The 16,963-nt window shown below is 40.0% G+C and overlaps 1 long non-coding RNA gene across 1 annotated transcript; it reads left to right on the top strand.

Annotated features, from left to right (window-relative positions):
• Positions 1 to 10,135: 10,135 nt before the first annotated feature.
• LOC145407782 (uncharacterized) lies at positions 10,136 to 14,036 on the top strand. The gene is made up of 2 exons (XR_013898796.1): positions 10,136 to 10,198; positions 13,288 to 14,036. It is a non-coding gene; the product is annotated as an uncharacterized LOC145407782 (long non-coding RNA).
• Positions 14,037 to 16,963: the final 2,927 nt, after the last annotated feature.

The following is a 16,963-nucleotide window of genomic DNA, read 5'->3' as shown; positions in this document are numbered from 1 at the left end:
GAGAGAGAGAGAGAAAGAGAGAGAGAGAGAGAGTGAGAGAGAGAGAGAGAGAGTTGTTTGTGTGTGTGTGTGTGTGTGTGTGTGTGTGTGTGTGTTACCTCGCAACTGGCTGCTTCGGAGAACCGAGTAGATGGATGGATAGATAAACAATAAACTACGTAAGTTCATAAAGAAACAGCCGAGATACTGTAAAAAGATACATACATACATTCATAAATACATACGTATATATAGACTGATAAATGGATAGGATTGATACATGAGACAGACATATATATATATATATATATATATATATATATATATATATATATATATATATATATATATTGTTACATAGCCTATGATTTCATCATCCTTTGTGTAATTTTAACGCACAGTATGCTGCATGTTTGATCACGAGCGTGTTCTGCCTCAGTCCCCCCTTCTACCGTTATAGTAGAGTAAGTCGTCCTTTCTGTTGTTCAGAGCAGGATTGTCAGCTCTTTGTCCCCTATGGCTTCATTTGCGCGTCCTTCTTACAAGTTGTATCAAGCTCTGCTGGCCCCTATATAATGAGCTCAGTCTCTGCATTAGTGCCACTTAGATCTACTCCTCATTTTGCTCACATCTCTGTCCTCCCCTGTACAGTTATTATTATTGTGGGTGCTCAGGAAGTCTCCAACCATCTAGCACCTGTGTGTAATTTGAGTATAACTGTTGTTGCATTTTTTCTTGTACTGTGTAGCATAGGGTTAATTCTTAGGCCTAGTAGGGTTTTTGTAATTTATGTAAGGTTCTTGTTGTCAGCCATCATTAATAATATTTTGTATCTGTAATAATATATCTGGCATTCACTGAGTATTATCTGGTATCTCATTTTAACAGGGCTGTCTTAGATAAATTTACTCATGCTAATTTCGTGTTAATAGAGGCTATTGCAGTTAACCATATATTTAACCTGTTTTTGCCATTACATTATCCTTATGAGTCCTGAATGTTTTGTTGTTAGTTTGAGCATTAAACTTTAACTTGTAATTTTACCTAACTCTTTTGTTTTGAACCTGGAACTTTACAGGACAGTAGTGATTATTAGTATTCTCACTTAAAGTGTACATTATCTTTCTCTGTTCCGTAACATAAATTTGGCGACCTCGCCAGGATATTCAGGATATTATCATAAAGATATTGGTTGATAGTTTGTGACTGTGATTTATTCATGATGTCTACTATTACTACACTTGATGAAGCCAAAGATTTTTTGTCAAATGTGCAAACAGTGTGTGATGTAGAAAACAGAACAAAGAATGAACTTAAGCTTGTTGCTCAACAATTGGGAATTGCAGTTCACTCTCATCATTCTAAAGATCAAATTGTTGGCATGATTAATAAAAGCTTGTTTAATGTAACTCCTCCAAATGAGCAAACGCAGATTGAATTAGCTAAGTTACAGCTAGCCCTCCAGGAGGCTCGTGTTAAGGAGGCTGAATTTCAAGCACGTACTTAGGAGGCTGAGTCTCAGGCTCGTATTCAGGAGGCTGAATTTCAGGCAAATGATAAGGAGGCGGAGTCTCAGGCTCGTATTCAGGAGGCACAGAGACAGGCACAAATTGAACTTGCCAGGATTCAGGCAGACCATGAGTATCGCATGAAACAACGTGGAACTGGATCATCTAGCTCTGATGATTTTGATGTGGCTAAAAATGTTAAACTTGTCCCTCCTTTTAATGAATCTGATTTAACAAAGTATTTTCAGTTGATTGAGAGGGTAGCTACAGGTTTTAATTGGCCCAAAAAGTATTGGCCAGTACTCCTTCAAACTGTTCTCACCGGTAAAGCTCAAGTAACTTATGCATCTTTGCCTCAGGATCAATCTGATAATTATGATCTAGTTAAGAGCTTGATTCTTAAGGCCTATGAGCTTGTTCCTGAAGCCTATAGAGTAAAATTTAGGACAACTTACAAGCAAGATAAGCAATCCCATGTTGAGTATGCAAAAATCAAAGAAGATCTGTTAGAACAGTGGTTAAATTCTAAGAATGTGGATTCTGATTTTGGTAAATTTAAGCAGATGATTTTGCTGGAGGACTTCAAGAGGTGTATTTATAAAGATGTAAGCCTATATCTTGATGAGAAAAGAATAGATAATTTGTCTGATGCTGCAGCTTTAGCTGATGAATATGTTCTCACTCACAAGAGATATTCTAAACAAAAAGGGAAAGCTGATAGTAAGTATGTTGCCTCTACTCAGAGTACAGGTAACAGGAAAGAGAATAAAGATGATGTTTCTCAGGAAGTAAATACCAGCTTCACCTCTAGATTTCAGAAAAGTAAATGTACTTATTGTAGTAAGCTTGGTCATACTATGGAGAAATGTTTCAGGAGACAGCGTGATGTGAACAAAAAGGAGTCTTTAAATATTCAGTCAATTGGTCTAGTGTCCACTCTTGAGAGTTCCCAGAATTCTTTAACTGAGTTAACTGAACCTGCTTTGAGGGGTAACTTAAATTCTCATGATGGAGCTCCTCTTTTGAGCAGTAACGTGGGTGACACTCTCAAGAGTTCATGTGCTAATTTCCTGTCTGATGGTTTTGTCAGTCCTCTGGACAGTAATGACAGGAAATCAGTTAAAATATATCGTGATACAGGTGCTTGCCAATCCCTTATGCTGACCAGTGTTCTAGGCTTTAATGTTAATTCCTCTGATGAAACTGTAATCTTACAAGGTGTAGGGAATAATTACTTCTCTGTCCCTCTGTGCAGAGTGAATTTAGAGTCTGGTTTTGTTAATGGTTCCGTTATGGTTGGGTTGGTTGAGACATTCCCAATGTCAGGTGTAACTTTCTTACTTGGAAATGATATTGGTGGAAGTCAAGTGTGTCCAGCTCCTCAGTTGTCTAGTAAGCCAGTGGCTGCGACCCAGGATTGTGATGTCCCTGATGTGTTCCCTGCATGTGCTGTCACTAGGGCTAAGTCTAAAGTTACTGGTGATTTAGAGGATAATGATGATGATGATGTTATCCTAGCTGACACTTTTCTTGCTAATTTGGACCACTCACCAGATGAGGCAGTACCCCGTAGTGTTGATAATTTGTCTCGTCAAGAGTTGGTTGAGTTGCAGGTTGCTGACCCTGAGTTGAAAGGTCTAGCTAATTCTGCTTGCAGTGAGGAAGAGTCAGCTGGTGCTTCTACTTGTTATTACATAAAGTCAGGAGTACTTATGAGGAAGTGGAGACCCCCAACAGCATCAGCCGACTGTGAATGGGAGGTTGTACATCAAGTTGTCATCCCTCGTGTTTGTAGGCAGGATATCATTAGAGTGGCTCATGATTCCAGTTTGGCAGGACACCTTGGAGTGAGGAAGACTGTGGCACGCATTTTGAAACACTTCTACTGGCCAGGTATCTTCAGGGATGTTTCCTGGTATTGTAAGTCTTGTCACACCTACTGTCAAGTTGTGGGGAAGTGTAATCAGACCGAAAAGATTGCACCTCTAGTTCCTATTCCTCCTTTTGAGGCGCCATTCACCTGTGTGTTGGTGGATATTGTTGGCCCTCTTCCTAAGACTTCTTCAGGATTTTCTTATGTGTTGACCCTGATTGATATGGCTACTCGTTATCCTGAAGCCATTCCACTTAGAAATATCTCAGCAAAGAACGTGGTTAAGGAAATGCTAGGGTTCTTCACAAAGTTTGGTCTGCCCAAGGAGGTACAGTCAGACAGGGGAAGTAATTTCATGTCAAACGTTTTCAAGCAGTCTCTGAAAGAGTTGGCCATCACCCAGATCACGTCTTCAGCTTACCATTCCCAGACCCAAGGAGCGTTGGAGAGATATCATCAAACACTCAAATCGATGATCAAGAAATACTGTTTGGAACATCAGAAAGTCTGGGATAAAGGTCTTCCATTTGTTGTATTTGCCGCAAGAGAATCTCCAAATGAATCACTGGGCTTCTCACCTTTTGAACTACTGTTTGGCCATGAAGTAAGAGGACCCCTTAAGTTACTCAAGGAATGCTGGCTGTCGGAGGAAGATGACGTCAACCTGCTGGAGTATGTGATGAAGTTCAAAGAACGGCTGTCCACTGCTTTACAACTGGCGAGAGAGAATTTAGGAGCTGCTCAGGAGAAGATGAAGACTTAGTATGATAACAAGTCCAGGTTACGCAACTTTCACCCAGGAGATCAGGTTTTGATTCTGCTACCAGTTCATGGGCAACCTCTTCAAGCCAAGTTTAGTGGTCCTTATTTCGTGGAGAAGAAACTCACTGATGTCAACTATGTCATCGCCACACCAGATCGTAGAAAGAACAAGCAACTATGTCACATCAACATGCTAAAGTTATATCACAGGCGGGACGAAAATAACCCAGTCTGCACTGTAGCTGTTCCACCCGAGTCTACAAGTGAAGCTCTCCCATGCAGTATGAGCCTGAGTGATAGTTTGGGGAAGAATCCTGATATCATGAATGATCTCCAGACTAAGCTTTCTCATCTACCTCCCGAGGAAAGGCAGGAGTTTTCGGCATTACTGCAGGAGTACCCGCAAGTGTTTCTTGCCACTCCAGGAAGAACCACTGTGTTGATGCATGATGTCGATCTTGGAGACGCAAAGCCAATTAAATTGCCTCCTTATTGTGTGAACCCAGTGAAAGTTCCTCTCATCGAGAAGGAGCTTGGCTACCTGTTGGATCACAAGATGATTGAGCCCTGTCAGAGCGAGTGGAGTTCTCCTGTCACTCTGGTCCCTTAGCCGGGTGGGTCACAGCAGCTTTGCATCGACTACAGACGTGTTAATCAGATAACCAAAACAGACACTTACCCTCTCCCTCGTGTGGAAGATTGCATAGACAAGATCGGAAAGGCTAGGTACATAAGTAAGTTTGATTTGTTAAAGAGATACTGGCAAGTACCTATGACTGAACGTGCTAGGGAGATCTCATGTTTTGTAACACTAGGAAAGACTTTTGCATGTTCTGTAATGCCGTATGGTATGAAGAATGCACCAGCCACATTTCAGAAGCTCATGAATGTTGTAACAGAGGGTTTGGCAGGGTGTGTTGTTTATGTTGATGATGTATTAATCTTCGGTGACAACTGGAAAGATCACCTATGCCAGTCAGTAAATTTCTTGAGCGTTTGGTTCATGCTAATCTTGTTGCTAATTTATCAAAGTGTGAGTTTGGTCAAGCTAAAGTTCAGTAACTTGGGTACGTAATTGGTGATGGACATGTTGCACCACCAGGAGCTAAGGTTCAGGTTATAAGTGATCTTCCCAGACCTAAAAGTAGGAAAGAGCTACAAAGATTTTTGGGAATGGTAGGTTATTACAGGAGATTTGTTGTTTACTTTTCAATTCTTGTATCACCACTTACAGACCTACTGAAAAAGGGAGTTAAATTTGTCTGGACCGATGACTGTGAATCCTCTTTCAGCAAACTTAAAGCTATCCTATTAAGTCAGCCAGTGCTCGCTACTCCAAATTTTGCTAAGCCTTTTAAGATGTCTGTTGATGCAAGTGATACAGAAGCTGGGGCTGTTTTGCTGCAAGAGGATGATCAGGGTATTGAACACCCTGTATCTTATTATAGTAAGAAGTTCACTCCACCTCAAAAGAACTACTCAACTATTGAGAAAGAGCTTTTGGCCTTGATTTTGGGTTTACAGCATTTTTCATTTTATTTGTGTTCTGGTGATGACCCCATAGTCATTTATACCGATCATAACCCACTGAAATTCCTTAGTAAGTTTAAAGATAAAAATCAGAGATTGACAAGATGGACTCTACTTCTTCAGGAGTATTCATTAGATATACAACATGTCAAGGGGAAAGAAAATGTTATTGCAGATTGTTTATCTAGACTTTAGACAGATTGTTTTAGAGTAATAAGAAATTTCCTTTGTAAATTTCTTTTTCTTTGTGGGGAGGTGTTACATAGCCTATGATTTCATCATCCTTTGTGTAATTTTAACGCACAGTATGCTGCATGTTTGATGACGAGCGTGTTCTGCCTCAGTCCCCCCTTCTACCGTTATAGTAGAATAAGTCGTCCTTTCTGTTGTTCAGAGCAGGATTGTCAGCTCTTTGTCCCCTATGGCTTCATTTGCGCGTCCTTCTTACAAGTTGTATCAATCTCTGCTTGCCCCTATATAATGAGCTCAGTCTCTGCATTATTGCCACTTAGATCTACTCCTCATTTTGCTCACATCTCTGTCCTCCCCTGTACAGTTATTATTATTGTGAGTGCTCAGGAAGTCTCCAACCATCTAGCAGCTGTGTGTAATTTGAGTATAACTGTTGTTGCATTTTTTCTTGTACTGTGTAGCATAAGGTTAATTCTTAGGCCTAGTAGGGTTTTTGTAATTTATGTAAGGTTCTTGTTGTCAGCCATCAATAATAATATTTTGTATCTGTAATAATATATCTGGCATTCACTGAGTATTATCTGGTATCTCATTTTAACAGGGCTGACTTAGATAAATTTACTCATGCTAATTTCGTGTTAATAGAGGCTATTGCAGTTAACCATATATTTAACCTGTTTTTTGCCATTACATTATCCTTATGAGTCCTGAATGTTTTGTTGTTAGTTTGAGCATTAAACTTTAACTTGTAATTTTACCTAAGTCTTTTGTTTTGAACCTGGAACTTTACGGGACAGTAGTGATTATTAGTATTCTCACTTAAAGTGTACATTATCTTTCTCTGGTCCGTAACAATATATATATATATATATATATATATATATATATATATCTATATATATATATATATATATATATATATATATATATATATATATATATACCGTATATTGTTATGGAGGTGTATATTACGGTGCACTCTTAACCCTTATTTAAGCACCAAAAGGGATAAGATAAAGTTTGCAAGAAAACTAACTTGACTTTACTGTACACTATAACATACACAACCAAAGAAGAAATCAAGGTTCGTTTCCAAAAGGAGGATTCATATATGCCTCAGGATACAAATATAAAACTAGTTATTTCTTACCTAACCAGAATACACTCAGTGGAGGCAAAGTACTCACAAAGCTCGAGGAAACGTGGAGACTTCGAAGGTTATATCTAGATATAATTCACACACTTCTGTAAATGGAGGTGTGAACCAAAAATGGGAAATGGTACACAAATAGTGTGTTTTGTAATCAAAGTCACGTATTGAGTAGTGTTGGGGAAAAGTTCAACACAGTGTGACAAAAGTGTAACGTGACAGTAAATGTGTACAAATGTGTACAAAAATGTGTGTAGAAAAAATGAGACAAAATGTGTGCTTGTACAAAAACAGACAAAAATGTGTCTCTTCACATTTTCCTCGACCTTATAAAGCAGACTTACTCAGCCTCTCTCAGCTAATTAACCACTAAGCTGTCTTAAAAATAATTTCCGTCCATACAGAAAAAATAGAGGCACCTGCTACCAATGAGGGCCTCATACACTCCACACAGAACCAATTGCGTGCCATCAAGTACGTGACGAAAGCGCCATTTAGGATTCTAATTGGCAAACATCCTTACTTTGCTCCTCCCACATTATGTCACACCCAGTATTTCAAGGAGAAGAGGAATTTTCTGCGTAATTTGTGAGAAAAGCATCTGGTGTGTTATCAGTTGAGAAGGGAAAAGTTGACCGCTGGGTAAATACATGTGTGGACTAGGGTTATCCTTTACAGGCAGCAAAACTGATAAGAGAAAAGATTTAATGTTCTTAACGGCTGGCTTCTCTCTCTTATCATTATCATCTTATCTTCTACTTCACCCATTCGCTACTGGGGTAACTCCGCCTGTGACACCTCCCTTCCTGAGAGAAGAAATTTCCCAAGGGGAAATTTCTGGATATGATACAATCAAGTTCTGGATAGGTAACCTGTTAAAACATTACTAACACCTTTTACATGTCTTACATCAAGGGATATGCTTGCAAAAATAGGGCCCAGCAGTCAATGTTAGATTTTTGTCCTTAAATCGGGACAAAAATTTCAGTGGGTGGTGATCAATTTACACTACAACATCATCTGACCCTGGACCAACATATACAGAGAAGTGTTGAAGGGCAAGTATGAGTGCAAGAAGTTCTTTCTCAATAGCTGAATAATTTCTCTGGGCCTTATTTAACTTTTTAATAAAATAGCACACAGGCATCTCAAAGCCTTCATCATTATCCTGAAGCAAAACTGTGCCGGCCCCTAGGCCACTGGCATCAACAGCTAATTTAAATAACTGCCATTCCTCCTCCACACTGCCATTTTCCCGATCTTTCACTGCGTTCCACTCATCTTTCAATTTCTCCTGATACTCTATCTTTTTCTCTCTTTTATCCAACCCACTCACTTTTAAAACCTCCCTGCCACACCTAACCCTCATAGCTCTCACCCATCTCTTACCCACTCTTAACTTTCCCTCCACCAGGTAGTGATCAGACATACCTCCACCCTCCCCTCTCAGAACTCTCACATCCAACAATCTTCCTATTACATTCCTAGACACAACCACATAGTCCATCAAAGCTCTATTAAACAACCCTTCCTCCCTCCTGTCTCACCCATGTAAAAAAAAAAAAAAAAGAGCAAAAAAAAAAAAAAAGGAAAGAAAAGAAAAGAGCCAAATTCAAGATCTATGTATCCATCCATCCATTTTTTATATTTATCTATCTATTCATCTATCTGTATTTATCTATCCATCTATCTTTGTATCAATCCATCCGTCCATCTATCCACCTACAAATCTACAAGTATCTATCCATCTATTCATCTATCCATCTATCTATCTATCCGTTTATCTGTGTGTCTATTCATCCGCCCATCCATCCACCTACATATCTACAAGTATCTATCCATCTATTCATCCATCCATCTATCCATCCATCCACCTACATATCCATCTATCTATCGTAACAAACAAGGTGTGTGTGGAGTTAAGTGCTTGTCTCTGAATTCCACCAACACTTACTCTCCTCACAATTGACACACTTCATTATCGTCTATTTTGCAGTGTTACGACTTTCTTCATTCAATTCCTACTGTAAAATGGTAGTAGTAGTAGTAGTAGTTGTTGTTGTTGTTGTTGTTTTTGTTGTTGTTGTTGTTGTTGTTGTGGTGGTGGTGGTGGTGGTAGTAGTATTAGTATTAGTAGTAGTGGTGGTAGTAGTAGTAGTAGAAGTAGTAGTAGTAGTAGTAGTAGTAGTAGTAGCAGATTCACGTTCGAAACAGCTCTAGGTCTTGTGTTCCCGCTAACGCCATTTTTGATCCAGCTGCCGCCATTTCGTTCCCTCTGGAGCCTAGGAGTGTCAACACCGCGGTCTTAAACCGTCTCATGGTGGGGGCAGGTATAGTTCCGGTGGCTGGGGGGGATGGGGGTGCCGTCTGTTGAATCAAGCTGGCTAGCGGGTCCAATACAGAATTCGTCCTTGTGGAAGATGTAGTTGTGATGATGATGATGATGAGGAGGAGGATGGTGGTGATGATAATGATAATGGTTGTGATGATGATGATGATGATGATGATGAAGATAAAAACAAACAATGATGATGATTGCTCTCTACCTCCACAATCATCATCTATCTATTGCTTTTACTTTAACTTGGAGAGGGAGCTGAAAAGGGGGGGGGGGCATGTAACGGGAGAAGGACATGGAGGAATGATATTATTTTTCTTCCCATCCCTCCCTCTCTCTCACCTGGCAACACACACACACACACACACTTCTCATACGGTAATAGGGTCCAAGTGGGGCACAAACTGCTGCATCTTCATAATATACACAATTTTCAATATAAGGGGGTAATTTTTCGGTGTGTATAAAGAGAGGTGTCTTCACCCCCATTGAGCTCTGTAGTAACACATTTTGAAAATGACTTTTTTCCTAGGGACTTGTTAAGGTTTATTAGACTAAACACTTCGTAAAAATAAAGGAGAGGAATTTTTGTTTTATTGCTGATTCTTTTATTAACACCAAGTAAATAATAACAATAATTATCTATATAGCAGTATATGACAGTCCATCTGTGTTCTGTTTGGCTAGCTATTATGACGTCACTAGCTCCGCCCCCTTACCACACTTGTGGCTGCTGGGCCAGCCGCCACAAGCGTGGCGGGTGTGTGGTAATTCAGTGTTGACCCTGACACTGAGGTGGGCGGACCCAATGGCTCCTTTCGCTCTGCTCTGCATTTTACTGGCTGTTCTTCCTGCTTTGAGTTCAGGTACGATAAGTTATAAAGTTTTTTTTTTTTTTTGAGATTTATTAATTGCCGTTTGAAATTTCGTTATATCTCTCGACTAGCGATTTCTTCTCTCCGCACACCGATATCCTCTCGTTTCTTATAGATGCAAAGTATCGTATGTAGATATGAAATTGTAAACTGAGACTTCGTTGCACATTTTCTCCAGCGGTTTATTCTGATCACTGCACATTGATATGCTCATGCATTAGTGCAACGTGTTTAAATATTAAACAATATAAATAACGTTCAACAGTGCAAAGACATTTTATGAAAAAAGTAACAACAACAACGACAACAACAACAACAATAATAATAATAATAATAATAATAATATTTGTCCATCACAAGAAGCGCCGTTGCGAAGCCTACCATACCACTAAGAGTAATAATACACATGTATAATATTGCTTGTTTTCATTCACACACACACACACACACACACACACACACACACACACACACATTTCCTTTCGGTCAGTGTCATTTTGCTTCTTATATTTGTTTCGCTGTAATTTTCACTTTATCAATATTTTTACTATTACTAGTAGTAGTAGTAGTACCATTACTACTACTGCTACTGCTACTACTACTATTATTATTATTATTATTATTATTATTATTATCATCATCATCATCACTGTCAATATTATTATCCTCACTATTATTCCGTATGGTTGGGATATTGGAATCGCCCCTGTCCGTCAGTCTTTCCATCCGGGCCTGTATCTCGATAACTATCAGGCTAAATCTACTAATACCAAGTCTGTTCACTTTCCCTCAGGGCGCAGGGAGGCGTGGCATGTGTGACGTAAGTTGACTTAAGTAACAGAAAATGTATAAGAGGGCAGACTCAAATTAAATATTTATAATAAGGGAAAACGAAGAAGGGGAAGAAGTGAAGACTCGTTTAACCGTATTACATAGCAGTAAGTTCCCTCACTCCCTTACGCCTTCCCTCACACTCCCATACCTTTCCTCACTTCGGACTGAAAATGTGTCATGATCTGGAGAGTTTAGCATACATCCACTCACCACCACGGTCAGGCGTCAACTGAACTTGCGTTTCTTGCAAGCTGACGTCACTCCGATGCTCCACCCCCTGCGCCAGCTTGGACCCGTTTTAGATGAAAGTGATCCGACTTGGTATTAGTAGACTTAGCTATCAGGTGGATTGGCTTCCAATTACACAGAAAGATAGAGTGTGTGTCGTAGTTGATTCTCGTATAGGTAAAACTGCCATATAGTCTGTACTTCACGAGCTGTGACCATATAAGGAAAAAACTGTCTTGTTACCTCCGCTAAGGAGGTTATGTTTTACCCTGCGTTGGTTGGTTGGTTTGTCCGTCTGTCTGTCTCTTAGGATGATCACTCAGAAAGTTATGAGCGAATTTTGATGAAATATTGTGGAATGGTGGCCATGGGCCAAGGAAGAATAATTAAATTTTGGGGCGGATCCGGATCCGGAGTATCCCGCACAATATCTCCAAAAGTTCGCAATGAATTTCAATGAAATTTTATGGAAAGATGGGCCATGGACCAAAAACAAACTTATAAATATGGGGGCTGATCCGGTTCCGTATCCTTTTTAATGGCATAAGTATTGACGGAGGTATGCGCTCTCTGAGCGCTTTTTAGTTTTATATTTTGGAAACTTCTTCCTGGATTCTCTTCATATCTTACAATAAGAGTATAGCCCTGGTTCATGTCCTTCTGTATGAAATTGCCACATTTTAAGTATTCTACGAGCTATATCCATACAAGGAAACTAAGTTGTAAATAGCTGTATCTTGGAAACTGCTTGCTGGATCATCTTATCATTTTAAAGAACAAGAAACGTTGCCAAGGTACAGTTAACCCATGCCCGGCAGACATTTTGGTGCTGACGTATAAAGACAACAGGATATCAAGTCAAAGATGTCACATATAATATGGAGTAAATCGGGAGAAAATTGACGATTTTTAGCCCATTTGAAATTTTAGACCCGACCCATCTGACATTCACCCTCCTACCGCTAACTGGGGGTTGACCCAATGATGTAATAAAAGCATGTTATAGGATGCAAATTTGAAAGATGCATGTTAGGTTTTGGTTTCATGTCGATGTGACGAATATGAAGAGTTATGGCGATTTTTTTTTTATTTTTTAGGGATCTACAGCCTGGACCTTGGCCCAATTTGTCCCAAAATTTAATCATGTGTTCAGAATGTCGTAGCCCATCATCCCTGTAATTTTAGACAAAATCGCACCTCTAGTTTTCACGTAAAGATGTTAACAGACAAACAGACAGTGAACAGAATAGCCTACCAATCTCCGAGCCCCTCCGGGGCGGCAACGGGTAGAGTGTGTACGAGTCCTAGTTTATACCCCTTTATATATACATGAAATTGGCATGACTAGTAGTGCATATATTATATTCTTTACCGCATGATGAAGACACGTCTTTGGTAAAGGCTTGTTATTATTGCTGTTATCATCATTATTATTACTACTACCGGTACTATTGTTATTATTATTATTATTATTATTACTACTGTTGTTATGATTATTACTGTGATCATTAATATCATTGTCACTATCACTACTACTATTATCATCACTACTACTAGTATCAATATCACTACTGCTGTTATCGCTATTTTCATCATCACCACTACTATTATCGCTCGTATAATTATTACTATTATTATTATCACTACTACTACAGTATTATTATCATTACAACTATTATTATTAATATCGCTACTTCTATCAGTACTGCTATTATTATCGTCAATACTACTATTACTGCCGTCAGTACTATTATCACTACCGTTATTATTATCTATTACTACTATTATTATTATCATTGCTGTTATTATTATCACTAGTACTATTATTATTATCACTACTATCATTATCACCACTCTTATTATTATCACTGTTGCTATTATTGTTACCATTACCACTTATCACTACTACTATTATTATCACTATTACTATTATCATCACTACTGCTGTTATTATCATCACCATCCGTACTACTATTGTCATCACTACTACCATTAATTTTACTCCTAACCCACACCAGGAGAGAGCGATCCCCGGTGTGAGTCCTATCCCTGCTGCTTGGAAATGCCAGGCGGCGGCTGTTACTGCCATGCCTGCGTCTTCAGAAGGTCGTCCGGGGAGCCCCCCACGACCACAACGACAACGAAGACGACCAGGACGACTCGAGGTGACCCCAGCATCGGCAGTGTGAGTGGTGGTAAAGGTCGTCGTGAAGCCCCCAGTGGTCGTCGCGCAGTATGGCAGTCGTAAGCAAGAACTCGGCTCCATTATCCTCAACAAGAACGACAAGAACACCAACAAAAACAACAATAACAGAACAACAAGAATGACAAATAAATCAGAGCAAAGAACAAGAACAACAATACCACCACAACAACTACAAAAACAACTTAAAAACAAGAAACAACAAAAACAATAACAAGAAACCAACAAAAACAATGACAAATATAGTCCTTTCACCTTAGCTTGGCCCAGATTTTCGTCCTTCTGCAGCTAATGTCACGTAGCTCTGTGGCAGAATAAGACAATGCTACTGCTCTACATCCCTCCCATAACACCTCTTCGTGACTAGCAATTTGTGGGGGTTAATGAGGATTATATCTCCTAACCCTCGTTCCAAAATTCTCTCCTGTGTTTAATAAAATCGCTTGGATGTGATATTGATTACATGAAAAGGTGAAACAAAAAAAAAAAGATAATGCTTCTCTCTCTCTCTCTCTCTCTCTCTCTCTCTCTCTCTCTCTCTCTCTCTCTCTCTCTCTCTCTCTCTCGCCAAATATATTGTTCAGAGAGTGAAATACCATGTCTTATTATCCTGTGTGGTGTGGTGTGGTGTGGTGCGGGTACTACTGACTGGGTTGGTATTATTTTTTGTGGTGGTGTGGTGTGATCGTTTCTGACTAGGGTGGTATTATCCTGTGAAGTGGTGTGGTGTGGAATTTACTGACTTGTGTGGTATTGTCCTGTGGTGGTGTGGTGTGGGTATTATTGACGTGTGGTATCCTGTGTGGTGGTGTGGCGAGGTTTGGTTATTATTCACTAATGTGGTTTTATCCTGTGTGGTGGTGTGGTGTGGGTACTATCGACTGGTGTGGTATTGTCCTTTGTAGTAGTGTGGCCTGGTTATTAGTGACTGGTGTGGTATTGTCCTGTGTGGTGGTGGGGTCTGGTGTGCATATTACTGACTGGTATTGCAGACAGAAATCCAGGAAGCAACAGCCCCCTTGCTCCTTATAGGCTGTATAGTAGAGAGTTTAAAAGGCTGAAGGTCATTTGGAAGAGGGAGAAACTGAATGAGAGCGATAGTTCCTCATTTGACATACTGTTAAGATGATGATGAGATGATTAGGAGGGGGAGGAAGAGGAGAATGATGATGGTAATGGTGGTTGTGGTGATGTTGGTGGATAATGAGAAGAGGAGGAGGAGAAGAAAAAGAACGGTATTTGTGGATATTCCGTAACACATCCTTAGCAATTTAATACTCCCATTACACTCCAGTTTTCAACTATATTTCATTAACGCAAATTATGAAGGTATTTAAAAGATGTACATAACATACGAGGGAATAATAACATGGAGTAGGTAAAATAATTAGCCAAAGAGTAACTGTGACGACACCGCCCGTGTCGTTTTTGAGAGAGAGAGAGAGAGACTTTGCTGATCTTACTGGATGAGATTTTTCCTACTTCATTTATTTTCTTTTTACTTCTTTCTTATTACACCACCCATCCCCGTCTTCCCCACTCCCCTCTCCTTTCCTCCTTCCTCCTCTCAGTACTAGTGGTAGTGGTGTATAGATGTTGATGCTATTTGTGTGGCTTAGCAGACCCATCGACCACAAACAAGCAACACCTTCATGTGGCAGACAGTGCTTGGCCAGAGTGGTAACAGGGTTCTTCCACACGGCGGGGTGCAGGTAAAATGAAGGAGGCATTCCCCCAAGAGGATGAGCTGTGTATAGGATATGTATAGTAGTAGTGTCACCCAGACTTTGACTACTTGGTAAATGTGGTTGAGTTCCACCCCTGGGAGTGTTGTGCAAGACCAGCTGTGTATAGGAGATATGTATGTGTAGTAGTGTCAGCCCAGACTTTGTATGCATGATAAATGTGGCTGAGTTCACCGCCTGGGAGTGTTGTGCATGGCCAGCTACCACGTCACTGCCATGGTAGTACCTCCTGGGACGATGGTAACCATGCAGCTACTATCTTTTTGGTGGGCTAACGGGTGCTACACCTTGCCCAAGGGTGACCAGGGACAGTGTAGGGCAGGGGCGTCCATCTTCCCTGAACCTCTCACATCACATGGCCGCATACCCATGATGTGTTAGGTAATGATGAACAATTAACCAAATTATACTCGTTTTACTCTAGTTTGGCCCAGATTTTTTGGTTATTTTGTAGTTTATTTCACACTCTACTGTACATTCCTTCCACAGCACTTCTTCATGACTGGCATTATATTCTAGTGTTAAACTCTTGTAACAGCTTAGAATTCAAGATGGAGAGATGGCAATTTTAGGCCAAGTTAAAGTGAAAATGGAATAATACACAATGGAGTATAGAGGAAGGCAAACAGTAGTAGGAAATCCATCATAATTCTTTTTATAATACAATATGTTTTGCAAATTATTTAACTATAACCACATATTGAAATTGTGCCTCCTTATGGAGAAGCAGTTTTTGTCTCACTTAAACTCTCTTCAGAATTACATGTAAAATCAAAATAATTATCAATCAACCTACCAGTCTATCTATTACCTATCTGTCAATGTTATCTATCTCTAACTATCTGTGTTTATGTATGTATGTATGGATGGATGGATGTATATGACGAAACAAGTATATAGTGTGGAGAGAGAGAGAGAGAGAAAGAGAGAGAGAGAGAGAGAGAGAGAGAGAAAGCTTGCTTAGTCTCTCTCTCTCTCTCTCTCTCTCTCCACACACACACACACACACACAGACACACACACACACACACACACACACACACACACACACACACACATTCCTTTCCTCTTTCCCTCCCCCACTACCACAAATCACTCGAAGGGAAAATGGTGGCGGGGTAGTGAGAATTTCCCCAGTGTTTGTTCACTTTGAGGTTGCTGCCCTGTGCGAAAAAGTTTAGATTTATTAAATGAAATGACAGGGAATAAGAGACTGACAAAGAGAGTGTACGTGAGGGGTAGGTGAAACCTAAGGGTGAGATACAGTGATGGAGTGGAGAGATATGTGAGGGGATGGGGAATGAGGTTGACTAGAAGACTGTATGTGAGTGAGGTGGAGGGGGCGACCGGAGATGAGATGGAGGGGTAGAGTGGAGAGATATATGAGAGGATGGGGAATTAGAGACTGACCAGAAGTGTTTATGTGAGGGGTAGGGGGAAACCTAAGGATGAGATGCAGGGATAGAGAGGAGTAATATATGAGAGTAATGAAACTGACTAGGGGGAGTAGCCTATATGTGTGAGGTGGAGAGGGAGACCAAGATGTCAGGGATGGATAGATGAGTGGTGAGATACACATATATGAGAGAGGATGGTGATTCAGAGACTGCGTAGAAAAGCTGCTATTACTACTACCACCAGTGAGATTGGATGGTGATGATATGGAGAATGTGAGTGCATTCAAGTACTTGGGTAGTATGATGAGTAAGGATGGAAGTTTTTGGGATGAAGTGCTTGAAAGGGTAC

The sequence above is a fragment of the Coenobita brevimanus genome, chromosome 74, assembly GCF_032717465.1.
Source record: "Coenobita brevimanus isolate Jiangsu-jjx chromosome 74, ASM3271746v2, whole genome shotgun sequence".
Taxonomy (NCBI): Eukaryota; Metazoa; Arthropoda; class Malacostraca; order Decapoda; family Coenobitidae; genus Coenobita; species Coenobita brevimanus.
This window is presented reverse-complemented; position numbering and strand designations above follow the sequence as displayed.